Source organism: Mustela lutreola, chromosome 10 (assembly GCF_030435805.1).
Source record: "Mustela lutreola isolate mMusLut2 chromosome 10, mMusLut2.pri, whole genome shotgun sequence".
Taxonomy (NCBI): domain Eukaryota; kingdom Metazoa; phylum Chordata; class Mammalia; order Carnivora; family Mustelidae; genus Mustela; species Mustela lutreola.
Window position 1 is genome coordinate 35436474 of NC_081299.1, and position 20310 is coordinate 35456783.

The following is a 20310-nucleotide window of genomic DNA, read 5'->3' on the forward strand; positions in this document are numbered from 1 at the left end:
TTAAAGATTTCATTTATTTATTTGACAGAGAGAGAGATATCACAAGTAGACAGAGAGGCAGGCAGAGAGAGATGGAGAAGCAGGCTCCCTGCTGAGCAGAGAGCCCAATGCTGGGCTCAATCCCAAGACCCTGAGATCATGACCTGAGCTGAAGGCAGCAGCTTGATTCACTGAGCCACTTCGGTGCCCCCAGATCTCATTTTAAAGAGACTACTTGATTCAAAAGATTACACTCTGTTGATCAAGAATAATTAATTTTGGGGGCACCTGGGTGGCTCAGTTGGTTGAGTGGCTGCCTTCGCTCAGGTCATGATCCCAGGGTCCTGGGATCGAGCCCCACAACAGATTCCCTGCTCAGTGGGGAACCTGCTTTTCCCTCCCCCTCTGCCTGCCACTCTGCCTAACTGGTACTCTCTACCTCTCTGTCAAATAAATAAATAAAATCTTTTAAAAATAATAATAATAATAATAAATTTTCCCATGACAAGATGGCTCCATCCATGCTTCTCCTGACAGTCTAAGGATCAGAAGGACTGTCCATGATAAATGGACCACATTTTATAGAAAGCACATTGTTTCCAAGGTAATCTGGGAAACATTGCAAAGTCTATACCTTTAGTAAGGATAGCACTTTGTTTGCCTGGGGCAATGGAAAAAATATATATATATTATCAATGTCACTAACAAGGGACTATGACTCCTTTGATCTTTTGCCTTGAGTTCTCCCAAAATCATTGTACTGGCAATGTGGCACAGCTGGGATCCCCAACTGCACCTTTATGATATGAAAACTGGTATATGTTTGAAGTCTTTCATCCAGAAAAAAATGCAAAATTATTGTCCATCCTGGTCAAGAAATGAAACTATTTGTATTGGAAATGTTAACAATTAAGTTCACTTATTTGAAAACAATTTTACGGAGCTCCTGGCTGGCTCAGTCACTAAGTGTCTGCCTTCAGTTCAGGTCATGATCCCAAAGTCCTGGGATAGAGCCCCACATCAGGCTCCCTGCTCAGCAGAAAGTCTGCTTCTCCCCCTCCCACTCCCCCTGCTTGTATTTCCTCTTTCACTCTCTCTCTCTCCGTAAAATGAATAAATAAAATCTTAAAAAAAAAAAAAAACAATTTTACTATGGAAAGATTTATGAAATAAATTTACTATTTATTATAAATGTACACAGTTTTATTGCCTTACATGGCATCATAGGATTTTCCTAAATACTGTTAATATATTAAGAATTGCTGTTATAGGGTGCCTGGGTGGCTCAGTGGGTTAAGCCGCTGCCTTCGGCTCAGGTCACGATCTCGGGGTCCTGGGATCGAGTCCCACATCGGGCTCTCTGCTCCGCAGGAAGCCTGCTTCCCTCTATCTCCCTCTCTGCCTGCCTCTCCATCTGCTTGTGATCTCTCTCTGTCAAATAAATAAATAAAATCTTTAAAAAAAAAAAGAATTGCTGTTATATTAATTCACTTGAATAACTCTTGTATGTCTAAGTGCTAGTGAAATTCTATAACAGGGATTTTCATTTTTTTAAGATTTTATTTATTTGAGGGGCACCTGGGTGGCTCAGTGGGTTAAAGCCTCTGCCTTCAGCTCAGGTCATGATCCCACAGTGCTGGGATCGAGCCCCACATTGGGCTCTCTGTTACCAGAGAGCCTGCTTCCCCCATCTCTCTGCCTGCCTCTCTGCCTACTTGTGATCTCTGTCAAATAAATAAAAACAAAATCTTAAAAAAAAAAAAAAAGATTTTATTTGAGAGAGAAAGAGAACATAAGCAGGAGGAAGGATAGAGAGAGAAAGACAAGCAGACTCCCCGCTAAGCGGTGAACCTGATGCAGGGCTCAATCCAAGGACCCTGAGATCAGGACCTGAACCAAAGTCAGTTGCTTAACCATCTGAGCCACCAGGCACCCCCAGAGATTTCCTTTTATAATAAGTTTTTATTACCAACAATCATGATTAAATTAAGGCATTTTCCAAAAAAAAAGAATAGTTTTCAGCATGTAAAACTCTGGTATTCTTAAATGAAAACTTGTGTGATCTGCTTCACTAAAAATATTTCAAGGGGAAACAAGGGACATGTGAAAATTTACAGGGAAGAAGGTCCTTGTCAGGGAGAAGTTAATGTCACAATGGTGAGGGTGTGGGGTGGGCACTACTGGCATTTTAGTGGGCAGGGTCCAGGGAAGCTAAATGTCCTACAATGCACACAATAGTCCTGCACAACAAAGAATTGTCCTGCCCTAAATGCCAGTAAATGCCCCCACTGAGAAACACGGCTTTAGAAAAGCTTCATCAGTTTGACATGAAACTAGGAAATAGCCTTTAGCATTCTTTCAAAAAAATAACAAAATTATGTTGCTAGCAAGGACACAAATCATTTTTTAGTAACCGCATTCTCAATTTCAATACTTAAAACCTGCAAAGTTCAAAACTTTTGCTTTCTTTTTCTACGTAAGTATGTCTTTTCAAAGGTTAATTTTTGGGGCACCTGAGTGGCTCTGTATCTTTGGCATTTTGAACCTACTCTTAATTTCAGCTCAGGTCATGACTCAGGGTCCTGGGATCTATGCTCAAAGGCACCATCTCCCTCTCCCTCTGTCCCTCGTCCAAGTCACACATGCACACTCTTTCTCTCTATTTTTTTTTTTAAGATTTTATTTATTTATTTGACAGAGAGATCAAAAGTAGGCAGAGAGAGGGGGACTGCAGGCTCCCTGCTGAGCAGAGCGCCCGATGCGGGACTCAATTCCAGGACCCCAAGATCATGACTAGAGCCGAAGGCAGAGGCTTAACCCACTGAGCCACCCAGGCACCCCTCTCTCTCTCTTTTTTAAATAAATAAATAAATAGACTAGTTTTTTAAAGGCTAATTTATATTGATATTAGAATTGATTTATTTTTCACTTTTTTTTTTTTTTTTTTTTTTTTTAAAGATTTTATTTATTTATTTGACAGAGATCACAAGTAGGCATAGAGGCACAGAGGCAGGCAGAGAGAGAGAGGAGGAAGCAGGCTCCCTGCCAAGCAGAGAGCCCGATGCGGGACTCGATCCCAGGACCCTGAGATCATGACCTGAGCCGAAGGCAGCGGCTTAACCCACTGAGCCACCCAGGCGCCCCTCTCTCTCTCTTTTTTAAATAAATAAATAAATAGACTAGTTTTTTAAAGGCTAATTTATATTGATATTAGAATTGATTTATTTTTCACAAAGAAGGTATAATTAAAAGCTTTGGGGAAAGTAATCTGAAAAGCTATCAATAAAAGAGTAAGCTAAATAATCTATACCCAGTATTATATATCATATCTTTCCAAGTAGTAATTCCATAAATGATTTTCCAGAAAATCAAGGAAAACTTTTTAGGACTCTCAGTTAGATCATACTAACACCTGAAATGCTTCTGGAAATAGTAACTGCAGCCACCATTTACCATGGGCCATGCATTCTACCAAGTGTTTTGCATATGCTATCTCTAGTATTTATGACAACATTACAAAGTAGGTATTATTTCTAATTTAAAAAGTACAAAATTGGGCGCCTGGGTGGCTCAGTGGGTTAAGCCTCTACCTTTGACTCAGGTCATGATCTCGGGGTTCTGGGGTCAAGCCCTGCATCAGGCTCTCTGCTCAACGGGGAGCCTGTTTCCCCCTCTCTCTCTGCCTGCCACTCTGCCTACTTGTGCTCTCTGTCAAATGAATAAATAAAATCTAAAAAAAAAAAATTTAAGGGATTTTTTAAAGATTTATTTATTTGTTTGTTTGTTTGTTTGAGAGAGAGAGAGAGCGCATGCATGCGAGCAGGGGGGAAGGACAGAAGGGGAGAGAGAGAGATTCTCAAGCAGACTCCGCCCTAAGCACAACCCCACCCTGAGCAGAGAGCCCAATGTGGGGCTCGGGCTCACAATCCTGAGAACATGACCTGAGCCAAAAATCAAGAGTCAGATGCTTAACCAACTGAACCGTCCAGGTGTCCCAAGCCTTCCATCATTTAATCACATTCTACAGACATAAAAAGTGGCATTGGTTTAAACAGACGTCTAAAGATGGATGCCAAGCTCACAGAGAAAATATGCCAACTCCCAATCATTCTTCTTTTCCATTCTAATATACAGGATTTGCTGTTTCTTACCCCTTCATAAACTTCACAGTGGTGGAGTTGAAATAAAATCCTGCAACTGTCAACCAATAGCAGGCAGGACATGGAAAGTGTCAACCAGCAACCAAAAATTTTCAATATCCATTCAAATATAGAATCATGGGGGCACAAAGTTGATAATGAAGTCCCACAAGGTGAGTAAAAAGGATTGCTGAGATTTCAGTGGACTTTTATACTCTGGGTATAAAGAGTAGAGAAAGAATAACAAATAATACCCTAATCATACATTTTCTTTCTATTATCATTAGAACTTTTAAAGTCAAACTAAAACAAAGATTGGAAAATAAATTTTTAATTAAAAAATTTTTTAAAAATAAAACAAAGATTGGTGATAGGTAAGATATGGCCCAGAAAACTGGCCATTTTCCAGAATAGGAATACTGACAAGTGCATTAGCTGTGTATCAAGACCAACCACATGGCAAATCTACCTGACAGGTCTGCTCAGCTGCTATCCTTTCTATGGACCAACATAGCAAATACAGACACATTTCAGGATGACTGCCTAATTTAAAATAAAAGCAATACTGCTGAACTTGCCATCCTACTGTGAAATAATGAGTTGCAGTTTCCATTCAAACCAAAGGCAATCTAACATAAAAACTGGCATCCCCTATTTAATTAGCCATGAATTACACAATGACATATATTGCTGTCAGACGGATCAAAAGCCAGTTCTTTTTTTTTTTTTTTTTTTTTTTTTTTTTTTAAAGATTTTATTTATTTATTTGACAGAGAGAAATCACAAGTAGACAGAGAGGCAGGTAGAGAGAGAGGAAGGGAAGCAGGCTCCCTGCTGAGCAGAGAGCCCGATGCGGGACTCGATCCCAGGACGCTGAGATCATGACCTGAGCCGAAGGCAGCGGCCTAACCCACTGAGCCACCCAGGCGCCCCCAAAAGCCAGTTCTTAAAACTGTATTATCTCTTTCAGATAAACATCTTATCTGCTGTTTTAACTACAATGTACCAGGCCTTAGGTCATGACATAAAACAGAAACTTAGGTTGAAAGTTCTAAAGACATTTAGATTAACTAATCCAATCTTTTGATCAATCCAGGAATCCATACCCCTTTGTTAACTTATTCAAATGTTAATTGGGTTCCTACTAGATACAAGGCATTATAGTAAGTGCTATAATATTTATTGAGCATTTACAACAATCCACACAGTCTTACAAGTGCTTTATATGTTTAATATTCATAACAGCCCTACAAAATAGATACCATTATTATCCCTGTTTTATAAATGTGGAAACAAAGATGCAAAGGAATTAACCTGTCCAGTTCTTACAGCAAAGAAGTCACAGAGCCAGAATTCAAATCCAGAGCCTATACTCTTTTTTTTTTTTTTTTTTTTTTTTCAGAGCTATACTCTTAATCACTATACTACTGTCTCTCTGGGATAAGGATACAGAAAACCAAATAAAACATGACTCAACCCCTCCAGGAGCTTATTCTCCCCCTGGAAACACAACTGTAAATCAATGAGTACAATACAGTGTGACAATTGCTAACGACAGATTAGAAAGAAGGAGGGCTTAATTGAGGCACTAACATTGAAGACAGAGAATTTGGAGAGAAGATAAGTGGGACTTTAAAATGGTAACTAAATGAAGTAGGAGGTATGAGAGGTACTTAGGATGACTCCAATTTTAACTAGAAGCCTTGCCATGTTTCAGATTTGGGTGACTGGGGGAAATGAATAGGCATTCACCAAAAGGAGATTTGTGAATTGATTCAAATTTTCTCCTGGTCTTACTGAGTTTGAGATGCCTAAAGAAATACCAAGTAACAACATTTAGGAAGCAGCTGAAGATAGCACGCTGGAGCTCAGAAGAGAGGATTAGCCTGAGAGTATGAGTAATAGCTAGTATTTACTGAGTTGCTACTATGTGCCAAAGCCCAGTCTCCTTTGTAAGTGAGATAAATGAGATACCTGATCTCAAAAGTGAGATCAGATAAGAGGTGAAGGGAACACCAACATATACAGGACAAAACAGAAACAAAAGAGGTAAAAAATAAAACCAAGAGAAACTATGTCACACAAGCCAAAGGTGGAAATGATTAATATATCAAATACCACAGGTATTCAAATAATATGAGAAAAAGTGTCCACTGAATCGAACAGTACAGAGGCAAGAGTCAACTCAGCCTACTGAAAAAACACCACTAACAAAGAACTCAGTAATTCCTCCAGTGGCTTGTTCTATTATTAGACAGTTCTCTTTTTTTTTTTTTTAATTTTTTATTTTTTATAAACATATATTTGTATCCCCAGGGGTACAGGTCTGTGAATCACCAGGTTTACATACTTCACAGCACTCACCAAAGCACATACCCTCCCCAATGTCCATAATCCCACCCCCTTCTCCCAAACCCCCTCCCCCCAGCAACCCTCAGTTTGTTTTGTGAGATTAAGAGTCACTTATGGTTTGTCTCCCTCCCAATCCCATCTTGTGACAGTTCTCTTTTTTTAAGATTTGTTTATTTGAGAGAGAGAGAGCATGCATGCATGAGCGAGCAGGAAGAGGGACAGAGGCAGAGGGATCATGACCTGAGCCAAAATCAAGAGTGAGAGGCTTAACTGACTGAGCCACCCAGGTGTCCCTATTATTAGAAAGTTCTATTAAAAAAAAATAATAATCTTTTCAAAGAAACAAAAGCATAGAGGGACGCCTAGATGGCCCAGTCAGTTAAGAGTCTGCCTTCGGCTCAGGTCATGATCTCAGGGTCCCGGGATCGAGTCCCACGTCAGGCTCTCTGCTTGGTGGAGAGCCTGCTTCCTCCTCTCTCTCTCTCTGCCTGCCTCTCTGCCTACTTGTGATCTCTCTCTGTCAAATAAATAAATAAATAATCTTTAAAAAAAAAAAAAGACAGCTGTTGAAATTTTAATAAGGACTACTATTAGATAGTAGAAAATTATTTTTTTATATTTTTAATTTTTAAAAAAGATTTATTTATTTGAGAAAAAGAGAGCATGGGCAAGGAGTAACAGAGTAGAGAGATAAGCAGACTGCCCACTGAGCAGGGAGCTGGATACAGGGCTCAATCCTAGGACCCAGGGATCATGACCTGAGCCAAAGGCAAACGTTTAACCAACTGAGCCACCCAGGTGAAGCCACAACAAAGAAAATTGTTTTTATTTATTTTTTTTTAGTAATCTCTACACCCAGTGTGGGGCTCAAACTCACAATCCTAAAATCAAGAATCACATGCTTTCCAACTGAGCAAGCCAGGCACCACGATGATAGTAGAAAATCATTATTTTGTTTAAGTGTGACAATGACATTAGGATTATATAAGACTATTTTGGGAGAAATAGAGGTGAAATAGCATGTTTGCATTTGCATTAAAATATATCAGAAAGAGATGTAGCAAATTTTACAAAAGGTTAACAACTGGGGCGCCTGGGTGGCTCAGTGGGTTAAAGCCTCTGCCTTCAGCTCAGGTCATGATCCCAGGGTTCTGGGATCGAGCCCCGCATGGGGCTCTCTGCTCAGCAGGGAGCCTGCTTCCTCCTCTCTCTCTACCTGCCTCTCTGCCTCCTTGTGATCTCGGTCTGCCAAATAAATAAATAAAATCTTAAAAAAAAAAAAAGGTTAACAACTGTTATATATGGGAGATGGATAAATGGGTGTTACATTTTTCTCATAATAACAAAAACAAAAAGGCTTCACAAACAAAAGATAAATATTTTGTCAATAAAAACTCGAGGGACGCCTAGGTGGCTCAAGTCAGCTAAGCATCTGCCTTCTTCTTAGGACATGATCTTGGGGTCCTGGGATCGAGTTCCCCCTTCAGACTCCCTGCTCAGGGGAAGAGTCTGCTTTTCCCTCTCATTGTCCCCCTCTGTGTTCTCCCTCTCTATCTCTCAAATAAATAAATAAAATCTTTAAAAAGAAAATCCAGCACATGAATATAGGTATACCTTATTTTACTGTGCTTCACAGATACTGCTTTTATTTTTTTTTCCCCAAATTGAAGTTTTAGCACTCCTGCATTGATTAACTCTATTGGCACCATTTTTCCAACCGCATTTCCTCACGTCATCTTTCTCTGTCACATTTTGGTAATTCTCAAAATACCGCAAACTTTTTCATTATTGTATTTATTATGGTGATCTGTGATCTTTGATGTTACTAATTGTCTGGGGACACCACAAACTGTACCATGTAAGATGGAGAACCTAACTGAATGTTCTGTGTTCTAACTGCTCCACCAACCAGCTTTTCCCTCTTTCTCCCTCTCCTTGGGTCTCCCTATTTCAGGAGACACAATATTGAAATGTGGACAGTTGGGCGCCTGGGTGGCTCAGTGGGTTAAGCCGCTGCCTTCGGCTCAGGTCATGATCTCGGGGTCCTGGGATGGAGTCCCGCATCAGGCTCTCTGCTCGGCAGGGAGCCTGCTTCCTCCTCTTTCTCTCTGCCTGCCTCTCTGCCTACTTGTGATCTCTCTCTGTCGAATAAATAAATAAAATCTTAAAAAAAAAAAAAATAAATGTGGACAGTTAAGTTTGACTTTCAAGTCTTATTAGTTAAAAAACACATTTTATAAAGCTACAGCTGGGGCGCCTGGGTGGCTCAGTGGGTTAAGGCCGCTGCCTTCGGCTCGGGTCATGATCTCAGAGTTCTGGGATCGAGTCCCGCATCGGGCTCTCTGCTCAGCAGAGAGCCTGCTTCCCTCTCTCTCTCTGGCTGCCTCTCCGTCTACTTGTGATTTCTCTCTGTCAAATTAATAAATTAAAAAATCTTTAAAAAAAAAAAAAAAAAAAAAAAATAAAGCTACAGCTGCTATAGGAAGTGACTCCTTTGATGGATCCAGGCAAAGTAAATTGAAAATCTTCTGGGAAGGATTCACCATTCTAGATGCCAATAAGAACATTTGTGATTCATGGGAAGAGGTCAAAACCACAATATTAGCAAGAGTTTGGAAGCAGTTGATTCCAATCCTCATGGAAAATTTTGAGGGATTCAAGACGTCAGGTGGAGGATGTAACTGCAGACAGGGTAGAAATAGCAAGAAAACTAGAATTAGAAGTGGAGCCTGAGAGGGTGCCTGGGTGGCTCAGTCAATTAACCATCTGCCTTCAGCTCAGTTAATGATCTCAGAGTACTGAGATCAACCAGGGCAGGTTCCCTAACCCCCCTCCCCCTCTGCCCTTCCCCCTGCTCATCCTTGCACTCCCTCACTCGCTCGCTCTCTCTCCCATGTCCTCTCTCAAATAAGTTAAATCCTTAAAATAAATAAATAAGTAAAAATAAAATCTTTTTTTAAAAAGTGGGGGCACCTGGGTGACTCAGTTAAGTGTCTGCCTTCAGCTCAGGTCATGATCTCAGGGTCCTGGGATTGGGCTCCCTGCTCAGCGGGAAGTCTGCTTCTCCCTCTCCCTTTGTCCTCCAACCCCCTGCTCATGCTTGCTCTCTCTCTCTCTCAAATAAATAAATAAAATCTAAAAACAAATAAACAAAAAAAAAAAACCAAAAAAACTTTATTTTTAAGTGGAGCCTGAAGCTGTGACCAAGCTGTTAAAATCTTGAAATAAAATTTACTTTTTATAGATGAGCAAAGAAAATGGTTTCTTGGGATGGAATCTATTCCTGAAGGTGCTGTGAAGATTGATGAAGTGACAACAAAGGATTTAGAGTATTATATGAACTTAACTGATAAAGCAGCTGCAGGGTTTGGTAGGATTGACTCTAATTTAGAAAGAAGTACTACTATGGGTAAAATGCTATTAAACAGTGTCACATGACACAGAAGAATCGTTCCTGCAAGTATGAGAAAATTAATTTGGCAAACTTCACTGTTGTCTTATTTTAAGAACTTGCCACAGCCACCTCAACCTTCACCAACCACCATGCTCATCAGGCAGCAGCCATCAACATCAAAGCAAGACTCTCCACCAGCAAAAAAATTATGACTTGCTGAAAGCTGAGATGATGGTTAGCATTTTTTAGCAGTACAGTACAGTCAGCCCTTGAACAAAAAGTTTGAACTGCATGGATCCACTTATAAAGGACTCTGATAAATATGGTACAGTACATAAATGTATTTTCTCTTCCTTATGACTTTCTTAATAACATTTTCATTTCTATAATTTACTTTATGGTAAGAACACGGTACCTAATAATAAAGGGGCACCTGGGTGGCTCACTCTGCTGGGTGTCTGACTCTTGATTTTGACTCAGGTCATGATCTCAGGGTCCTACAATCAAGCCCCAAATCAGCTTCATACTCAATGCGGGTCTGTCTGAAATTCTTTCTCTCCCTTTCTCTCTATCCCTCACCTCCCTTATTTTGCCTGTGTGCTCACTTGCTCTCCCACTAAAATAAATAAATCTAAGGCGCCTGAACCTAAGCGAGTCCTGGGATCAAGTTCCGCATCAGGGTCCTTCCTCAGCGGGGAGCCTGCTTCTCTCTCTGCCTCTGCCTGCCACTCTACCTGCTTGTGCTCTCTCTCTTTCTGACAAATAAATAAAATCTTTTTTAAAAAATTTACAGTATGTAAGAAAATAAATAGGCCATTCAGATTCTATACTTTCTATGTAAAAGCATGTTCATTTTTTCATTCACTCAATCAACAAACATTAATTTAGTACCTACTAGGGGCCAGGCACTATGCCAAGCCATAGCGTTGGTGATGACAATATGGACATATACACAAAAAGCACAAGAAGAATTCTAAGCAGATACATCCCAAATGTTAAAATTGGCCAATAACTTTTAGAATCTTGGAAGATGTGAATAATTTGTATCTTTTCCTTTACAACCACCTCTACTTTCATATTTGACATTAATGAAATGCATTAATTTTATAATCACACACACACCACACACACACACACGTGAGGTATTCTCCCAACGTACAAATTCCTACCAGTCAGCAGAAATAAAACACCCATGGTAAATAATGTATAAATTTGCAAATTATAGCTAATGTGAAAGCAAAACAATTTTTGAGAACTTTTAATCAGATTCTAATTATAGAATCCTAATATAGGGGGACCTGAATGGCTCAGTTAGTTGAGCAACTGCCTTGGGCTCAGGTCATGATCCAGGAGTCCTGGACTGAGCTCCACATCAGGCTCCCTACTCAGTGGAGAGTCTGCTTCTCCCTCTCCTTCTGTCCCGCCCCCAACTTGTGTTTCCTCTCTCTCTCTCTCTCTAATAAACAAAATCTTTTTTTAAAGTTTACAAAATAAAATTAAATTTAAAAAAAAAAAAAAAGAAAAGGGGCGCCTGCATGGCTCAATGGGTTAAAACCTCTGCCTTCGGCTCGGGTCATGATCTCAGGGTTCTAGGATTGAGCCCCGCATTGGGCTCTCTGCTCAGCAGGGAGCCTGCTTCCCTTCCTCTCTCTCTCTGCCTGCCTCTCTGCCCACTTGTGATCTCTGTCAAATAAATAAATAAAATCTTAAAAAAAAAAAAAAGAATTCTAGGGGAGCCTGGGTGGCTCAGTGTTTAAGTATCTGTCTTCAGTTCAGGTCATGAACCCAGAGTCCTGGAATCAAGACCACATCAGGCTTCCTGGTTGGCGGGAAGGCTGCTTCTCCCTTTCCCACTTCCCCTGCTTGTATTCCCTCTCTCGCTGTGTCGCTCTCTGTCAAATAAATAAATAAAAATTTTTCTTTAAAAATTTTTATTTATTTATTTGACAGACAGAGATCACAAGTCGGTAGAGAAGCAGGCAGAGATAGAGGAAGGAAAGCAGGCTCCCCGCCGAGCAGAGAGCCCAATTCGGGGCTTGATCCCAAGACCCTGGGATCATGACCTGAGCTGAAGGCAGAGGCTTTAATCCACTGAGCCACCCAGGCACCCCAGTAAACAAAATTTTTTTAAAAAAATTTAAAAAGTGGGGTGCCTGGGTGGCTCAGTCGTTAAGTGTCTGTCTTCAGCTCAGGTCCCGGGTTTGAGCCCCACACTGGGCTCCCTGCACAGCGGGAGGCCTGCTTCTCCTTCTCCCATTCCCTCCACTGTGTTCCCTCTCTTGGCTGTGTTTCTCTCTGTCAAATAAATAAAATCTCAAAAAAATAAAAAAATAAAAAAAATTTTTAAAGTTAAAAAAGAATTCTAATACAAAGAATAAAACTAAAGTATGCAAAAATACTTTAGGATTTCCACAGTGCCTACTTTTGAAAAAGATCCCAGGCAAATTGTCCAAGGAAAACACTGACCACAATATCAATACCACCAGTTTTCCACACTGCAGAAAGAAAATTATGTCACTGTATTCCACTTAAGAAAGAGGAGATGACAGCCTCTACACAATTTATCCAGAAGACAAATTACTAAATAACACCATATTTCATCTATAGAATGATTTACAGTTTATAGTTCACAAAATATTTTGACCTTCAAAATAATTGTTTTCTTGTTCCCACTGGATAGATAAAAAGTGGAGGATTAAAATGGAGAAGGCCTTTCTAACTATGACTCAAAATCCAAAAGCCATAAAAGAAAAGATTAAGAAATTTGTCTACATTTAAAAAAAAAAGAAATTTGTCTACATAAAAAAGAAAAATCTGTTTGCATAAAAATACACCTAAGGGGCGCCTGGGTGGCTCAGTGGGTTAAGCCGCTGCCTTCGGCTCAGGTCATGATCTCGGGGTCCTGGGATCAAGTCCCGCATCGGGCTCTCTGCTCAGCAGGGAGCTTGCTTCCCTCTCTCTCTCTGCCTGCCTCTCCATCTACTTGTGATTTCTCTCTGTCAAATAAATAAATAAAAAATCTTTAAAAAAAAAAATAAAAATAAAAATACACCTAAATCTAAAAGTTTTTCATGGGTATAAAATAAAAGAAGTCAGAAGACAAATATCAAAATGGGAAAATATTTATAATACATACCACAGGAAAAAAATCTATCATATATACATGAACTATATTAAGTATATATGTATGTATGTACACACATATAATATATAAAGACATAGAAATCAACAGAAAAGAGACCTATGACAACATATAAATAAAAATTTAAACAGGTAGTTTACAGAAAATGAAATATGAATAACTCAACATAAAAAGATGCCAAACTTTAACATAATTTTTTAAAACTTAAAACCACTCTGAGGTACCATTTTTCTCTATCAGACTGGCAAAAATTCAACTTCAATAACAGCAAAGTGTAATTCTAACAATGCTGATCCTAAAGCCAGAGTGCTTAGTTTGAATTTCTACCACAGTACCTATATGATTTGGGCAAGTCTCTCAAATTCTCTTCCTGGATTTATTAACCTAAAAAATAAAGATAATAATAGTACCTATCTCAAAGGAATATTAGTAAGCTTAAATATATATGTATAAAAATATATGTAAAGCAGTCTGAATAGTACCTGGCACATAGCACCTTTTAAGTATAATCTAAGATAGAGTTAATGATGGTGAGTTACAGGCAATGTATATTAAAACATCCTCCAAGGAAAGCAATTTGGCAAAATTTCATAGTTATAAATGCATATATCCTTTAACTTAGAAATCCCACTTTCTGGGGCACCTGAGTGGTTCAGCTGGTTAAGCACCTGCCTTAGGCTCAGGTCATGATCCCATGGTTCTGGGATCAAGCTCCACCCAAGCTCCCTACTGAGCAGGGAGTCTGCTTCTCCCTCTCCCTCTGCCCATCCCTCTGCTCATGCTCTGTCTCTCAAATAAATAGAACTTGAAAAGAAGGAAAAAAGGAAAGAAAGAAAGAAAGAAAGAAAGAAAGAAAGAAAGAAAGAAAGAAAGAAAGAAAGAGGGGTGCCTAGTTGGCTCAGTCATTTAAATGTCTGCCTCTGGCTCAGGTCATGATCTCAGGGTCCTAGGATCGAGCCCCGAGTAGGTCTCCTCACTCCATGGGGGAGACTGTTTATCTCTCTCCTCTGCCACTCCCTGTTTGCACTCTCCCACTTTCCCTCTCTCTGTCAAATAAATAAATAAAATCTTTTTTAGAAAACCAATTAAAAATTTTTTTAAATTATCACAAGTAGGCCTCTAACTGAAAAAATCACCCACTCTGAGTACTAGCAAAAACAATACTAATGAGACACACTGAAGTCATCCATATGATGACTTGAAAATAGTATAATACCCATTGTTGGTCCAAAACATTCAGCATCACCCACACTATACATTGTAATAATTGGGCTTCATTTACTGGAAGAAGATGAAATGCTCATAAAGGCCCTTATCATAGATTTCAAATTCCAATGCGATGTTCATTTTGCTGAGCAATGAAATGTACAACACTAAGAATATATCTATAAACACTTCCACACAGGGAAAAAAGATTAAGTCAGCTTTCTACTCTAAGTAAACCAGGGAATGAGTACATGTAAATATGCAATTTTCCTTTCACAATTAACATAAGCACAGGGATGCCTAGGTGGCTCAGTCAGTTAAGACTCTCCCTTCGATTCAGGTCATGATCTCAGGGTCCTGGGATGAGTCCCACATCAGGCTTCTTGCTCAACACGGAGCCTGCTTTTCCCTCTGCCTGCCACCATCCCCCTGCTTGTGTGTGTGCTCTCTCTTTCTGACAAATAAATAAAACATTAATAAAAAAATTAACATAAGCATAAAATGTTACTGGGGATTCTGGGGTAAAGAGTCCTTAGCTTAGTCTCTCAACATATATACACTTTTAAACAGAATTAAATAGGCCTACCATATACCAAATCTCAAAAGATTTTTGTTTGAGACCGTCCCAAATATATATCTGTATGAGAGAGTAAGATATCATAGATCCAGGGCACAGGAACTTGACATTAATTCACACAAACATCTGTATCACCTAGTACTACATTCTTTTTTTTTTTTCTAATTTGTCAGAGGGCAAGAGCATGAGAGAGCACAAGCAGGGGAAGCGGCAGGCTCCATGCTGAGCAAGGAGCCTGATGAGAGATTTGATCCCATGACTCTGGGATTGTGACCTGAGCTGGAGGCAGGTGCCTAACCGACTGAGCCACCCAGGTGTCCCCCAGTACTACTTTCTAACAAGTAATAAAGAACCTCTAATTCAATCCTGGGTCCCTCAGATCTGAGCAGCCCCACCTATAGAACCCACTATCTCCTCTTTTCCATTTCCTGCTGTCATACTAGACAATTATGATATCCATACTATTGACATATTCAGCACACTTCACAGCCCCCCACAACCTCCCACTAATTCAATAACCTATACTTCCATTCCCCTTCAACAGCATTATAATAGTTATATCTTAGAGCTTTTGGAGGTTTTTTGTTTGTTTGTTTAAGATTTTATTTATCTGACAGAGAGAGAGCACAAGTTCTCCACAAGAGGGAGAACAGGCTCTCTGCTGAGCAGGGAGCTAGATGCTGGGCTCAATCCCAGGACCCTGGGATCATGACTTGAGACAAAAGCAAACGCTTAACCAACTAAGCCACACAAGCACCCCTATACCCTGTTTTTTTCAAATCTTGAAATAACAAACTCTCAGCTGTCCCATTCTGTATTTCTTTATTATTATATATTTTTTTAGAAATCTCTACACCAATTGTGGGGCTCAAAATTACAACCTCAACAGCCGCACACTCCTCCTCTGACTAAGCCAGCAAGGCACCCCTCCCATTCTGTATTTCTTTTTTTTTTTTTTTTAAGCTTTTATTTATTTATTTGACAGAGAGGTCACAAGCAGGCAGAGAGGCAGGCAAAGAGAAGGGTGGGGGGAGCAAGCTCCCCACCAAGCAGAGAGCCCGATGTGGGACTCGATCCCAGGACCCCCAAGATCATGACCCAAGCCAAAGCAGAGGCTCAACCCACTGAGCCATCCAGGTGCCCCCATTCTGTATTTCTTAAAGAACCTGGTCTTCAACCACATTTGTTTTTGAAAGAATTTATTTATTTATTTGACAGAGGGAGACACAGTGAGAGAGGGAACACAAGTGGGTTGGGGGTGGGAATCAGAGGAGGAGAGACAGGTTTCCCACTGAGCAGGGAGTCTGATCTGATGCAGGGCTCCATCCCAGGACCCTGGGATCATGACCTGAGCCTAAGGCAGACTTTTTAACAACTGAGCCACCCAGGCACCCCTCAACCACATTTCTGGTTGTCTCCTTATTCTCCAAGTATACTGGGCCTTCTGAAGGATTTCCTTCTTAAAACCCCAGCTTGGACTCTCAGACTCCACCATAACTCCCACAATATCACTAGCACTGTACAGTTACTCTCCATCTTATCTTCTCTTCTTATATATTCCAATTCTGGATCAACCCAACCTTATCTTTTCTGCACTCCCACTCCTAAACTGCTGGGAATAATGCAAAATCCATGCTACTGGGCCCCTTACAAACATATTATATCTAACTTTTACTGGGCCCACAATGTGGTCAGCAATCTTTTTTTTTATTCTTAATCTATTTTCATTTTCCATTGAAGATTTCCATGGCCCTAATACTCACTGTAGCTCCTCAGTCTCCAGAAATAAGTGACCTCTCTAAAGGTAACTAATCACATCAAGAAAGTAAGACCATCTGTCAAATTCCCCCACCTTCTTTTCCTTCTACCACACCATTATCCTTCTTAACTTCTAACCTTTTAGTATCAAAAATGAAATGCCCTGGAGCCCTACTCATGCTCTCTCTCACTATCTCTCTCTCAAATAAATAAATAAATAAAATCATTTTAAAAAATAAAGGAATGAAATACCCAAGATATTTCCTAGGTAAATTTTCCCCTCAACCTACAAAACTGTTTCACCGATACTTTAAAAAAAAAGGTGGGGGGGCGCCTGGGTGGCTCAGTGGGTTGAGCCACTGCCTTCGGCTCAGGTCATGATCTCAGGGTCCTGGGATCGAGTCCCGAGTCAGGCTCTCTGCTCTGCGGGGAGCCTGCTTCCTCCTCTCCCTCTCTCTGCCTCCCTGTCTGCCTGCTTGTGATCTCGGTCTGTCAAATAAATAAATAAAATCTTAAAAAAAAAAAAAAGTGCCATAGTGGAAAGTTCATGTTCTTGCCTGCAGTCTTCCCAGTTGTAAAAGAGGAATACTGATACCTACACCACAAGGCTGTTGGGATCTATAAAGCATCTTTACAGTACCTGACATAGAATATATTCTCAATAAAAATGTTACCATCAGCTCTCTTTCACAACCACACTTGCTGAAAGAGTAATTTTACTCACTGCCTCCTATTTGTTCCTCAATCCATCATGATCTATTGCTTGCATTTCCACTATTGCACAAGTCAAAGTGTCTTTTAGAGGAAACAAGTGATCTCCTAATTGCCAAATTCAGTGGTTTCCTTCTAATCGTCATTCTACTTGAGCTTTGCAGCACCTGACAGTGACGGTCATCCCCTCCCATCTTGAAACCCTTCTTCCTTTGGTCTCTATTATAATACTATTCTGTTCTTATTCTTGTCCCATTCCTTCGACCTCTCTTTCTCCATGTCTATTACCCTTCAAACAATGATGTTCCTTCTGGTCCATAACCCTTTTCGTCTCTTCTTTCAGTATTACCATCCCATACTAAGTCTTCAAATATATCCCTGTTAGGCGCCTGGGTGGCTCAGTGGATTAAGCCACTGCCTTCAGCTCAGGTCATGATCTCAGTGTCCTGGGATCGAGCCCCGCATCGGGCTCTCTGCTCATCAGGGAGTTTGCTTCCCCCTCTCTCTCTGCCTGACTCTCTGCCTACTTGTGATCTCCCTCTCTGTCAAATAAACAAATAAAATATTAAAAAACAAAAACAAAAAAAAATTTATACAAATATATCCCTGTTATATTCTCTCTTGACCCTCAAATTTACATATTCATTTTTTTAAGATTGTATTTTACTTGAGAGAGGGTGTGACAGAGCACAAGACCAGAGAGGGTAAGAGCAAGAAGTAGGTTCCCCACAGAGCAACAAGCCTGACGCAGGACTTGATTCTCAGACTCCAGGATTATAACCTGAGCCCGAGGCAGTTGCTCAAACACCTGAGCCACCCAGGTGCCCTCAAGTTTATGTATTCAGTTCCAACCTCTCTCCCAATTTTCAGACCCAAATTTCCAGCAAACCACAGTAATATCTGAAAAGCACCTCAAATTAAACATATCCAAAACAAAATTCATGGCCTTCCCTCCAAACTGCTTCTTCAGGGGCACCTGGGTGGCTCAGTGGGTTAAGTCCCAGCCTTCGGCTCAGGTCATGATCCCAGGGTCCTGGGCTCCCTGCTCAGTGGGAAGCCTGCTTCTCTCTCTCTCTCTCTCTGCCTCTCTGCCTACTTGTGATCTCTCTCTCTGTCAAATAAATAAATAAAATCTTGGGCGCCTGGGTGGCTCAGTAGGTTAAGCCTCTGCCTTCCACTGGGGTCATGATCTCAGGGTTCTGGGATGGAGTTCCGCACTGAGCTCTCTGCTTGGCAGGGAGCCTATTTCCCCTCTCTCTCTGCCTACTTGTAATCTCTGTCAAATAAATAAATAAAATATTTTAAATTAAAAAATAAAATCTTTTTTTTTTTTTAATGCTTCTTCATGTTCCGTATTACAATTAACACTTTTTTAATGCTTCTTCATGTTCCGTATTACAATTAACACTACCAGTGCAGCCCAGCTTCGGAGTCAGAAACCTCCCACTACCGCTCCCAACTCTGGAAACCTCATGGAATTTAAACGTCCTAGAAGTGCATGTCATTCTCTTCATTTTCCTCCCACTATTCCAGTTCATCCCCTCTGGCCTGGATAAGCACAGTGGTTGCCTGCCTACCTAGGCTTTCTGCCTCCACACTGTCTTCACTTTCAATTCTTCCTTCACATGCTCACCAGAGCTAATCAGTCATACCAACAACCCCTTGCTTACAAAACCCTCGGTGGCTCCCCATACCTACGGAATAAAGTCCAAATTCTTCAGCAAGGTTTTCTCAGAGTTGTAAACGGAAATGTCTTTAAATCAAACAAACATGAGTTTCGTGTCTAGCTAAATCTAAATACTGGGTTAGTCCAGAATCTTCCAAGTGTAGGGTAAAAAGAAGAGCGAAAGGGAAGGATGGGGAGAATAAGGATGAAAAAAAAGAGAAAAGAGGGGGAGGCAGTACTGTCTTGGGGCGGGGGGCGGGCAGAGTACTTTCCAACGTAAAAAGGGAAAGTTCCCAGGAAAAAGTATGTTTGAGGGAAGTAAAGTGAGGGAGTCCTGATCTCTGAGGGACGAGGAAGGTTCTCAGTGCGGAGTTGGAGCTCTCTGAAGCAAGAGTTCTTCCTGAGTCTCTGAAGTGAGAAAAGCCCCTGAGAGGACTCAAGGACCGGGTCCCTGCTACCAAGGAACTTCTTTTTTTTTTTTTTTTTTAAAGATTTTATTTATTTATTTGACAGAGAGAAATCACAAGTAGGCAGAGAGGCAGGCAGAGAGAGAGAGAGAGGAGGAAGCAGGCTCCCTGCTGAGCAGTGAGCCCGATGCGGGACTCGATCCCAGGACCCTGAGATCATGACCCGAGCCGAAGGCAGCGGCTTAACCACTGAGCCACCCAGGCGTCCCTACCAAGGAACTTCTAAAGCTTTCCCGGCCTCTGAGGCGAGGAAGCGGAGGTAGGGATGGGAGCTGTCCCGGGACCCTGAAGAAAGTGAAAAGGGAAGGAAAACGGATCGAGGAGTATCCCCAGCCCCTCAGAGGATCCTGGGAAGCAAAGAGGTCCTGTCGGTGCTGAGAGACCCTAGTGCCAATGCTCTGGAGCCGCGGCAGTGGAGGAGCCGTGCGCCCGGGCGCGCGGGCCGGGGCGCCCGGGGTTTGTGCCCTATGCGCTCTCTCGGCGTTACCTGAGGCGGGACTGAGCAGCCAGAGGGGTGTCTGCGCGGGCGGGAGGCGGAGGCAGCAGCAAAGTGGGAGCATAGTAGTCCTCACAGCTCCGAGGCGGCTGAGGCTCTTAGCCCGCGGAGGTGGTGGGGGTCTCTCGCGCAGAAGCAGGCGACTCGGCGGAACTAGCGGCAGCGAAGGACGAGGAGGCTACTGCCATGGCCCCGCAGTCGGGACCGTTCCCCCCGTCTGTTTGGCGGGGCCAAGAGAATGAGTCCAACGGCGAGCCTGAAAAGTGAGCTGAATCTCCAAGCAGCTCCGCAGCCGCCCGCGACTGAAACGCCTGCCCCGCCAGGCAGGGGGACTGGGGCGGGGCTAAAGGCGAGCACGCCCGTCTCCTCAAGCCTCCGAGCAGCCAATCAATCGTCAATCTTTGATAAACGAGCTAGAGGAAT

At 41.5% G+C, this 20310-nt stretch overlaps 1 protein-coding gene across 2 annotated transcripts in view; it reads right to left on the bottom strand.

The window, feature by feature from the left end:
* The window catches only part of TESK2 (testis associated actin remodelling kinase 2), a 134686-nt gene extending 114376 nt beyond the window's left edge, over positions 1-20310 (bottom strand). Inside the window, exon 1 of one of the 2 annotated variants that reach the window (XM_059135567.1) lies at positions 19879-20310. The gene's annotated coding sequence lies outside the window, so the exon portion shown is untranslated. The remainder of the gene's footprint in view (positions 1-19878) is intronic. The other variant, XM_059135568.1, reaches the window with a different exon arrangement.